Genomic DNA, 12,811 nt, shown 5'->3' with positions numbered 1-12,811 from the left:
TGGGTTAAACTCACACCCAAATGTGGGTTAAACCCACCCTCAGACCTGCCCCATACTGATATTTATCAAATACACTAACTTTTTGGGAACATGTCCCTATGGATTGGTGACCCCATATCTATTTTTTACACCCTTAGTTCGAATAATGTATGATTGTTTTTTGGAATGACTGATTATATTAAAATAATAAGAAGCTAGAAAAATCAATTACGTGGTAATAGTAGAAGGGATATGAAGCCAAGTAGTCCAATCTAACTTAGCTTTACTACATCTATTAGAAATCAAAAAGAAATCATTATCAACAACTTCATCAAAAAACAAGGATATATTAAGGATAACTGATGTATGCATATTTACCTATATAATTCATGCATATTTCTAATACTTTTGGCTATAATCATGTTTAGTTTTGGGAAAAAGATGTTTATTATGTTTAAAATATGTTTTGTAGCAAGAAAGACTTACTCGGGACAAAAAGAAAGCATACGAGGAGCTGGCAGCAGAAAATAGGAGCTGAAATAAAAGAAGAATAAATAAGGACTGAAGACCACGTCGTGGTGATCTCCAACACGAAGTGGTGATAGGAAAGTTGGCGACTAATCAGATGCCTTGGCGATTACGGGATAAACTCAAAGACCACGACATGTTGTACAGATTTTGACAATTATAAAATATCGAACATTAGATCGAAATCAAGGGCATGCAATCGGTTTTCTGAGGTTAATTGTGACTAAAAATGCTTAGAAATCCAGAAGAATATCAAAAATCAAGTGAAGCTTAAGGATTGAAGAAGAATTAGAAGATTTCAACATTGATCTAGTTGGTTTGCTTTTCATATTTATGTCTAGCTTATTTTACATGGATCTATTGTGTTTTTCTGCTAAATTGAGAGGCTAAATACATTTTACTTTTTTTTGGTGAAGATGAACTTTATTCATATATGTTGATGTCGATATTTGAATGATCATATTTGATTTTACTTGTGTTTGATAAATCCAAGCCCTATCATGTTTTAGTTCTAGTTTATGTTGCTTATAATTCACATTTTGTGTGTTAATTGATAATATTAATTGCATGAATTTGTCTCATAATTTTTTATGATCATTAAATAATTACAACTAGGATTAATCACATCTTAGATTAAGTAATTAAATCTAGTAACTTTAACTATGTTAGATAGCATAATTACTCTTAATTTGTGCTTGGTTGCTTAACTTGATCGTATGAAAGTAACTTTTATCATTCATAGTCCAAATTGTGCTTAGTATCGATTTAGTGTTTAACTATTGTATGATCATTGCTTGTTAATTCATAAATTGGTAGGCCTAGATGTTTGATCATAATATCTAGAAAATTGGTAATAAATATAATCTATCCATTAGAAATCAACCATATGAGAAAGGGAAACCAGATCTAAGTAGAAGTATTCTTTTAATTCTTGAAGCTAGTTTCTTTTCGTTGCTTAATTGCTAGTTGATTGTTCAAGTTCTTCTAATCTTGAAATATCAGTAATCACCCCCCAAACCATAGTTGGTTTCTTATTTTAATTAGAAGTAGTTAGTTTATTTAATTGAATTCTGTTTCATATGATCGACACCCGACTTACCTGAGCTATTCTATAATATGACTAGGTACACTGCCTATAAGTGCATAGTTAGTAAATATTTGTTAGGTTATAAATTTAAGACTGATAGGTATATTTGTGCACATCAAAGTTTTTGACACCGTTGTTGGAGAACGGCTTATTCTAGTTATAATTTAATTGTTTTTAATTAATCGGTCCTTTTTGTGGGGTAAAAACCACAAAAAGTTATTTTTCTGCATTTATTTTATTTTTCTGTCAGAGTAGCAACCATGTCGTGGTCACATTACATTTATAATTGATTTTATTTCTGTTTTATTTGTTTTACGTGTGTTTTCTAGTTTTATCTTAGCAAAAAAAAATGGGGGACATCACAACCATGACAATGGACGAGTGCAAACGACATATGAGGAACAACAACAGATGGGGGCTTGATCCACCAAAAATCCCAGTTACTACAAAGTTTAAACTTCCGGGGCACATTTTTAATATGCTAAAAGATCTACATTTTTATGAGAAGAACCGCAAGGAAGCCTCCGAGCACATGGAAGAGGTGGTGGAGATTTCAAATTATTTTAATGCACCAAACGTGAGTAAAGATGCGGTGATGCTTTGAATTTTACCAGTCACATTGAAGAGTGAAGCTAAGGAATGGTTAAAATCACTTCCCTTTGAAGAAATCACGATATGGGCTGATTTTAAGACTTAGTTCATAAACCACTTTACCCCTCCTTCAAAAGTGACGAAGCTTAAAAGAAACATGCAAAATTTTTAACAATTAGAAGGGGAGTCGTTATACAAAGCTTGGCAGCATTACAAGAGATTGTTACAACATTGCTTTCAACATGACTTCAATGTGCAACAAGAAATCTCGATATTTATGATGGAGTCAATGTGTGCACTCGCCAACTTCTAGACTCGCAAAGGTCGATGCCAAAGAAGGATATGGAAACAAATAAAGCTCTGATTGAAGAATTTGCTAAGCATTCAAGAGAGTAGCACAACCCAAAGGAGGATTTCACTAAAGGAAAATCAAGTAAAGATGGAGGTCAAGATGCTATCACTTCAATAATTGCAAAGCTCGACGCAATGGTAAAAAGATCACAAAAATGGGTGGATCAATTCAAGATAGATGCGGAGTTTGTGGGGGATCCCATTCTACAAGGGATTGTGAATTGGAATACAAGAGAGATTGAGATACAAAATAAATTCAACAACTAAAACATGATCTCTACAAAATAGAACAAGTCCAATATGACAAAATACATGCTCTCAAGTCAATGCTACTTAGATTTATGGAAGCTAGCAGTGAAGACATGATGCCAATGATGCAACACTTAGAGATCAACAAGCATCTATCATGAGCATCTACACACAAGTTGGGCAATTAACAAATTTTGTGCAAGAAAAGCTACCGGATCCACCTTCAAGAAAAACTGATCCAATCCCAATCTCTCAAGTCATGACTGTTTATATAGAAGACGAGGAGAAATTAGAGCATATGGGGGTTATTGATTCAATAGATCAACAGTCCAAACAGTCGCCCAAAGGAAAAGCAAAAGAAGAAAAGATTTGTGATTCTATCCAGTCGCCACGACGTGGAGGCAATAGTGCCACGTCATGGGCGATAAAAGAAGATTATGATTTTTTAGTAGTTGAGTCGTATCAACCACCACTTCATTACCCATCTTCTGCCAAGGAAAATCTTGTGAAGCAAGGAAACGTAAAGTTCATGGAGCATAAAGAACCTAAAGAGAAATTAGAAGAATAAGTAAATCATTCGATACCTCCATTTTCAACGCTTATGATTTTTGAGGTGTTTGCTTTTACAAGACCTCCAGATCATACCTCGGAGCTAATTGAATCCAAAGAATAAGAGAGTGATGAGCCTCATTTTGACAAGAAAAACCTGAAAAGAGACAAGACAAAAACTAAAGATACAAGAATGAAGAAAGAACCCAAGAGGATGCATAGTAAAGATGTCAACCTAAAAATGCCAGAAAGTTTGAGAAAGTTATTCAAAAGAAAGGTTGCCTACAAATGAGCAAGGTTCAAGATGATTGAGAACGGGGAGATTACACTTCCACCTAACTCAAGGTAGCTGGAAAGGAGTTTGACTCATGACTCCTTAAAAAGAAGCGCTTCTCGGGAGGCAACCTGATGTTTTGAGAGTTTGCATTTTATTTTATTTTTGATTTATTTTTAGTTTTTAGTTTTAAGTTTTTATTTTAACCAAATAATCATATGTTTCTTTAGTCTTCTGATTTTATTTTGTAGTGTAAGAAAGAAAGTACATGAAGCGGTGAAGGAGCTTAATGGATGAACAAGTCAAGCTATTTGTAAAGATTACAATTAATGACCATGTTCTTGGCTAAGTGTGGGGTTCCCACTTGATGATAAATAGAAGCATTTTGAAGATTTTTATAGAAAGAAATATTGGAATGGTCCTAACCATCATGAAGAGGCGATGCATTACTATAGATCTTACAAAGTTCTTTGAGAACACACCACGACATGGACATCTTCACCACGTCGTGGCAATTAATTTTATCGCAAATGCATTCGACCATAAGCATGATGTGGCACACTTTACCACGTCATGGCGATTTTAAATTTCCCGACCATTATGACTTCAAGTTCTACACCACATCACGACTTTGCTTTCCCATGACGTACTTGAGGTTCATCACACTTTTTGAGAATAGTTCTTTGATTTATTTTGATCTGACACATTTTCACTCACAAGAAGAAAGTTCATCAGTACTTTTCCCAGCTATTATACGAGAAGTCCAAGCTTTACCACACAAGTTTCAAAATTCGATCTCGCCACTACTACCCAAGGGGAGTCCGTTGCAGTTCTTCCTTTTTAATTTATGCCTTTTTTTGTTTTAGCATGAAATTGGGACATTGTATCATTTAAGTGCAGGGTAGGGGGTTGAATTTAGGAATACAATCATTCTAATAAAAATTGAAAAAAATGACTAGGATTTAAAAAATTATTAGAAAGATTTGAAATAATAATCTAAACTTGAAAGGTGAATAATACAAGTACCACTGTAGTCTTACATCACGTCTGGTCTCCAATGACCTACCATTTCCCGAATCCGATCGTACTGTGGCCTACTCACATTCGTGCGGCTAGCCCGCCCTGGCCCAAATCATCTAAAGGAATCCGTGAGTGAATCACAAATCTGTCACATTCTCAATGTCGAGTAGGGACCGGTGAATGCTACGAGCCACCCTGCAGTCATACAACACTCCCATACTAACTGACCACTAGTGAATGCTACGAGCCACCCCAACAGTCTTACTATACCACTATACTAAGGGCTAACTAACGAATTTTATGGGCCACCCTCGTAGTCTTACAACATTTCTAGTCTATCTGCCAACTAGTGAATGCTACGAGTCACATCGCAGTCTTACAACACTTCCACACTACCTGCTAACTAGTGAATGCTACGGGCCACCCCGCAGTCTTACAACACTTCTACACTACTGTCTAACTAGTGAATGCTATAGGCCACCCCGCAGTCTTACAACACTTCTACACTACCTGCTAACTAGTGAATGCTACAGACCACCCAACAGTCTTACAACACTTCTACGCTGTCTGCTGACTAATGCTACGGGCCACCCCACAGTCTTACCACATTCCCCACGCTATCTGGTTGCTGGTGAATGCTACGACTATCCCGCAGTCTTACAACACCTTCCATGCTATCTGACTGCTTGTAAATGCTACAACTATCCCACAGTCTTACAACACCTTCCATGAAATCTAGCTGCTGGTGAATGCTACGGCTATCCCGCAGTCTTACATCACTTCTCACGCTAACTCAACCGTTGACCATGGTCTTACCGCTGATTACCAATCCGAACACACCCAAATTCGAGCACACACGCAGTCTAACATCCCACACTAAACTCATGTCCTGAATGGAACCTCAACCTGGTTACCCATAGTCTACTACACATCAATCAGATGTGGTCCCTGAAAGTTTCCCGAACTTCCAATTCACATTATCCCCCATACAGGCAGCCACTCGGGCCACCTTTCCTTTCCTGATGGGGATACGAGCTCATCCCAATTTCACGCTTGCTTTTGTCCTGGGTAACTCAACGGTTCTCCCCTACTTTGATGCGATTAAGTCTCCACGGCACACGAGAAATGGAAGGATTTCCGATCCTTCCTACCTTCCAATGATCGATGCGGTGACAACCAGTGCTTACTAATGCTAGTGATTCATTACTAGCCGAACTTACAAGACCATACAACCTCTGAAGACAAGATGAATACTTTCTGAATCCCAGCAATACTGATAAATCCAGATGCTTTGAAATGATACCGTACTCAGATCTTGAAGTCCAATTAACCAATGCTCATAACAAAACTTTGGTAGTAAACCACTTCCCTTGACGACCCAATGAGTCAATATGAGCATAATGACTGCACCCTCCGAATCCTGACGAGGGTAGGTAACCACCCTGTAGAACCCTAACCGCAAACCTTCCACATAATGCCCCCGAACCGATCTTGACCATAAACCAAGATGACACTAAACACTCCTAACCCATTATAAAAGAAACACCCTTCGCTAAACCACTAAAGATTCATGGTATGCTAATGGTATATGACACTATTTGAAAATACAACTCATACATGTGCAAGGAAATAAATCAGATATATTCTTTACCCAAACCGATGCAAGATTCCAACAACCATAAATACATATATAAATAAACTGAAAGAAGGCAAAAGATACATACATGCATAATTCAATTCCCCTTTGCTGGGGCTCCTTCCCTACCATCTCGTCCATCGGTGATCCTCAAAGAAGTCGTAGCAGGCGCGCTCACTGCTCCTCCCCTCAACGTTGGACAGGCGACCTTCTTGTGGCCCACCCGATCACAGTGAAAACATAGCGGGCTTGCCCCTTGAGGGCAATCCCTGCTGACGTAACCACCCCTGCCACACTTGTAGCAGCCCAAACCCCTGGAGTGACAAACTCTATCGTGCAGTTTCTCGCACGTGCTGCACCGACTCCGGTCTTACTAGCTTCTCAAATGCTGTTCAGAAGTCTTGGGTCTCTTCCCGGGACCCTCAAAAGTATGCACCTGATCTGACCTCCTCTTCTCAATGTGCTCCAAATCAATTTCCCACTCTCGGGCTCTAGAGATCATATCATTCAGGGTCTCGCACCCTAAAATACTCACGAATTTCTTGATGTTATCTCGCAGCATAGTGTGATACCTCACTTTCTTCATCTCCTCGTCTGCTACATATTGCGGTACCAATAAAGCCCTCTCCCGGAACTTGGCAGTGATCTCTGACACCGTCTCAGTAGTCTAGCGGAGATCCAGGAAATCTCGCGCCAACTGTTGCACCTCAATTTCCGGTGCAAACTCAGCTCAAAACCTGGTCGAGAAGTCATCCCATGACATAGCATCGACCGCATCATCACCCAACTCACTACCGATCTCCTCCCACCAATCACGTGCCTGATCTTTCAACAGGCAGGAAGCATATCTGACCTTTGCCTCCTCGGGGCAGAAACTCGTCTTGAACACATTAGCCATATCTGCTAACCACCTCCTATAGACAATGGGGTCCCTCTCCCCATGGAACACAGGAGCTCCACAAGCACGGAACTCCTGGAAAGTCAATGTGCAAGCTCCAATGATAGCCATAATCTCCGCACGGAACACGCCCAAGCGCTCATCCACTATCTCCAAAACGTAGCGAGAAATCTCTGATGAGATGAACTCCCGCAACTGCTCGCTAATCCGCTCAGCACCTGCACCTGAGCTGGAACCCGTACCTGAACCATTTCCATGCGAGCTCATCTCCCACCTGAAAAGCGACAAACTGATAATCAAAACATACTCAAGAATCCACTTCCCATAAGCTTCTTAGATTCTCCAAAAGTCTCACCGAGTCGAGTATGGATCCTGTACTTTCAGCAGTACGGGCCTAATACTACCTTCCACACCTATCCATACTTTCCTCAGCAATCCTACTGAATCCTCTAAGTCACTTCCTCAAACCATTTTACCAGTACACACTGAACCATACTATTAACCCATTGCATCATATCCTAGGATTTTCTAGGTTCCCGAACCCACCCAATCCTCAGCTGCTGAAGGATTCCCATTCAACTAGCTACCTCACGAATATATCCACATGCAACAAAGATCAGATAATCCTTCGAGTAAAGACTCAACCCTAGAACGGTTGGACTCAGACGAGAGTTGTGCAACAGGGTCAAATCCATCACTCTAAGATTATCCAGCTTGTGCCACATGTGACTTAGCATATTCACTTATTAGCTAACTCACATTGCTAAGAGTCCCACAAAGCACAAAGCAGGAAGCATTCGGACAATGGAAAAACTAACCAACATATTCCAATCAAACCATTCTATCCTCTAATCAGGAATATGTACTAGCATGCAATTCGAAGGCTCATACAATCAGGTATAACCTAAACAAGCCACCCTACCACTGGCTAATCAGTTCTAGCATGCAAATTTACAAGATCATATAAGCATACAAAGGCATCTCTCCTGGATCCTTAGCTCTAATCTAGCATGCGAATCACATAATCATATCATATCACATAACAAACATGTATTGGTATTTTGGGAACCACTTACTTGAGCTTGGTCGATAGCATGCATCACACCCCTTTCTTTGCTTAGAATTTTTTTTATAATAATGATTTTCTTTTGAGAAATTTCATACCAATTCCTCAGTTTGAGTTCAGACACACCCAAAAGTATGTTCGAATCCCTCAAACCAAGACTCTAATACCAACTTGTAACATACCAAAATTCATGACCAAAAATTTCATTTTTAATATAACTAAAACACATTTGTAACATGGTTCACACATTGAAAAGTATTTCAAATAAAAAATTTATCAGAGTTCTTTCCCAGATATCACATATTGCGGAAAACACGGGTATATGCGTTGCGATCGTCCCGAACTCCTTTACTTGAAAACTAGAGGTACTTGAAACCAAAACTGAAAACCGTAAGCACGAAGCTTTGCGAGTTCCCCAAATACCACATACCATACAATAAACATACTGCCTAGCATATCTGGGTGCTGGCCTACCCATTAGGTCTCTTTCAACTGGATACGTGTAACACCCAAAAACTTCAAGCCAATTTTAAACTTTTCAAAAACATTTAAAACCAATAGTTATTACAATTTTGTTTCCAAATAGTCTATACTAGAGTTTTTCCCAGAATCCATAACAAAATATGAGGAGCTGTACGATCACGCCTTCGCCTTGCCGCGATCCCTTGATGTACCTGAAACAATAAACTAAAACTGTAAGCCCAAAAGCTTAGTGAGCTCCCCCAAAATACCCATACTAAGAGTAATAAACATAGAATCATAAACAACATACTATGTATCCGGTCAACCATCGGTTTGGAATACCCCAGACCCTCAACCAACAGGTTGGAATGCCAACATACTATAGGTCCAATCATTCTCGGGATGGAATACCCCAGGCCCACAACCAACAGGTTGGAATGCCCACATACAGGGCCGGTCCATTGTTTTTTATTATCCGAGGCAAGATAAAAAATTTATGCCCTTATATATGTATTGTAAAATAGAGAAATCATATATATAAAAACTTATAAAATCAAAATGAAGTAAATTTTACTAACAAACATATAATTCAAACAAAAACCTACCAAAATCACCAAAAACGATGTCTTTGTACATTTTTTGAAGTGCAAACATACTTTATTTTAAAGGGAAATCTTCAGAAAAGTCCCAATATTTACGGAAAAGTTACACTTTAGTCCCAAGATTTTTTTTTGAACAAAAAAGTCCCGAAAACCGGCTAAAATTTGCAGTTTGACCCTTTTTGACCGGTTGAAACCGGTACCAAATTAATTTGGGACTATTTCGTAAACTAATCCGAAATATTGGGACTTTTCTGTAAACAAAAAATATTAGGACTTTTCTGTAAACAAAAATATTAGGACTTTTCTACAAACAAAACCCTTATTATTATTATTATTATTATTATTATTATTATTATTATTATTATTATTATTTTATATAATAATACTTTTTTTGAACTTGTTATTATTAATATTGTTACTAATACATATAAATGTATTTAAATGAAAAAAAATAATATTAATGACATTGTTTAAGGGTGGAGGTGGAGGAGATGTTGATGCTTTTAACAGTGAAATCATGAATGTTTGCTTGTATATTTTTACTTTGTATATGGTCATTTCACATTTGTTGTTATTGTTTTCAATTCAGAATAATAATAGTTAACAATTTAAAAGAAAGTTGCGTATTTATAAAATTGTTTATAAATAGTTTAAGCTAGAAGATTTATCACTTTGTATATAAAAATGATTAAAGTAGAATGATTATTTTCCAAATCCAACAGATCCACTACAAACATCTACATAGGTAGCCCATATCAAAATTCAAAAATATTAATTACAATATCTTGTTTAATAAAAAGTAATAGGACATGTTTTTTGGATTAATACTTTTGAATTTTGATTAATATTTTTGAATTATTCCTATTACTTTTTATTAAACAAAATATTGTAATTAATACTTTTGAATTTTGATATGGGTTACCTATGCAGATGTTTGTAGTGGATTTGTTGGATTTGGAAAGTAATTCTTCAACCTTAAACAATTGTATATACAAAGTGAGAAACTCTACTACCTTAAACTATTAATATGCAACTTCTTTCAAATTGTTAAGTATTAATATTCTGAATTGAAAACAATAATAACAAATATGAAATGACCATATACAAAGTAAAAATATACAAGTAAACATTCACGATTCAATATTAAAAGCATCACCATCTCCTCCACATCCACCCTTAAACAATGTCATTAATATTATTTTTTCATTTAATGCATTTATATGTATTAGTAACAATATTAATAATAACAAGTTCAAAAAATAGTATTCTTATTTATATTTTTAATAATAGTAATAATAATAATAGTAATAATAATAATAATAATAATAATAATAATAATAATAATAATAATAATAAGGGTTCTGTTTGTAGAAAAGTCCTAATATTTTTGTTTACAAAAAAGTCCCAATATTTTTTGTTTACAGAAAAGTCCTAATATTTTGGATTAGTTTACGAAATAGTCCAAAATTAATTTGGTACCGGTTTCAACCGGTCAAAAAGGGTCAAACTGCAAATTTTTGCCGGTTTTCAGGACTTTTTCGTTCAAAAAAAAATCTTAGGACTAAAGTATAACTTTTTTGTAAATATTTGGACTTTTCTGAAGATTTCCCTATTTTAAAAACATCAATTTTGAAAAACTTTTTTCACAGAAGCAAACATAATCGACATCGTCCAAAATATTATATAAGTAACCAACACATTAGGGAACATATTCATTCTTCTCGTTTCCACTTCCAAGATGTCATGATATCTGAAAAACGAATCATAGAATTAGAATTAGGAATCCATTTTTAAAAAAGTATTGTCTAATAGCAACAATAAAATAACCTTACACCTTTCTAGAAACAAGAACAAGAACTAGTAGCCACTAACCATATTTCTAAATAAACATAAATCAGAACTTCAATAGACAATATGCCTCCTAATTCACATCGTTGAAGTATGAACAAAAAAGTATAGAAAGGAACTTTAGAAATTTTTATCACAGAAACATGAACAAAAAAGTATAAAAATAAACTTTAGAAATTTTTACAAGAAGCAAACCACAATGACCAGGAAATTTACCTGAAGCCAACTTCAAACAACAGATATTATATACAAAGCAAACAAATTTTGAGTTCAAACATGAGACGAATCAGAGCTCCAACTCCTAAAACAAACCATAAAAAAGGATAGATTAATGGCAACATGTTTAGAAATAAATTAGAAAGAAAAATCGAAATCAGCTGAAAAGAACCCACCCAAATCAGTTAAAGAGAAATAAAAAATCAGTCCTTTCTTTCCTTGTCTCTACTTCACATTGAAAACCATAAAATATCAACATTCCAGCTCCTAAAAAGCTAAAGCAAACCGGTCCATAAGTGATGATTGATGGAAAGAAATTAAGAAACAAATTCTAAAGAAAAATCAAAATCTATTGAAGAGAAGAGAGCTTACCAAAATCAGTTGATGAGGATGCTTTTGTTAGTTATCTCTTGCTTCAGATTGAAATAAATCGAACTCAGTCTTATCAGTTTAATAATGAGAGGTGATTGAAATCGAACTCAAAAATAGAAATTAGAGGAGAGGTTGAAAAAAGTCGATTAGCATCAGGTTTAGAGAGAAATGGAACTCAAAAATCCGTCAATTTAGAGTGTTTCTACTCATATTTCCTCGACCGTCAAGTGTCGACTCCTCTATTTCCACACACAACTCATACAATTTTCATAGGCAGGGATTGGTATCTGACGATTGACAATTGCAGTTCTCAAGGTTTCAATTCGATGTTCATGCCTTTCATTCTTGCCTCCGGACGCTATTTTGCTTAGACGGGAGAATTGGACTTACTTTTTGGGCCAAAATAACATGTATATACTATTAATATCTGGATAAAAATATGCCCCCTTCTGTTTGATGCCATGGGTCGAAACCCAACTCGCCCATGCATTGGGCCGGCCTTGCCCACATACTATGAGTCCAATCATCATCGGGATGGAATACTCACGGCCCACAACCAACAGGTTGGAATACCCAGGTCTATTGGCCTCCGCACAAAGCAGATAAGCCTCAACCGCCAAACAAACTTATGCGCATATATATAACAAATAATCATATATCAGTGTATAGACAACAACCGATCTAATGGATCATACCACATAACGCATAATACCATCCTATCTACCAGGATACCGATCTAACATATCATACCACATACTATATAATATTATCCTACCCTCTAGGATATCGATCTAACAGATCAAACCACATACCACATAATATTATCCTACCCTCTAGGATACCGATCTAACAAATCATACTAGCATAACATAACCAGATAACAATCCAAAGGGACAGTGTAACACCCAGAATCAGAAAGGCCAAGAAAGGAAAGGAAAATCCTAAGTCAAAAGGTGGTCAACTTGTCGAGTCTGAGGAATGACTCGGCGAGTCGAAGTGGACTCTGTGTCACAGATTGAGTGACCAACTCGGCGAGTGGACTCGGCGAGTCTGGTCTGGGTTGGGAAAGCCCTAATTCCAGGA

The sequence above is a fragment of the Lactuca serriola genome, chromosome 5 (genome assembly GCF_051521515.1).
Source record: "Lactuca serriola cultivar US96UC23 chromosome 5, Lser_US96UC23_V15, whole genome shotgun sequence".
In the NCBI taxonomy this organism is placed as follows: domain Eukaryota; kingdom Viridiplantae; phylum Streptophyta; class Magnoliopsida; order Asterales; family Asteraceae; genus Lactuca; species Lactuca serriola.
Note: the sequence above shows the minus strand (reverse complement) of the source record.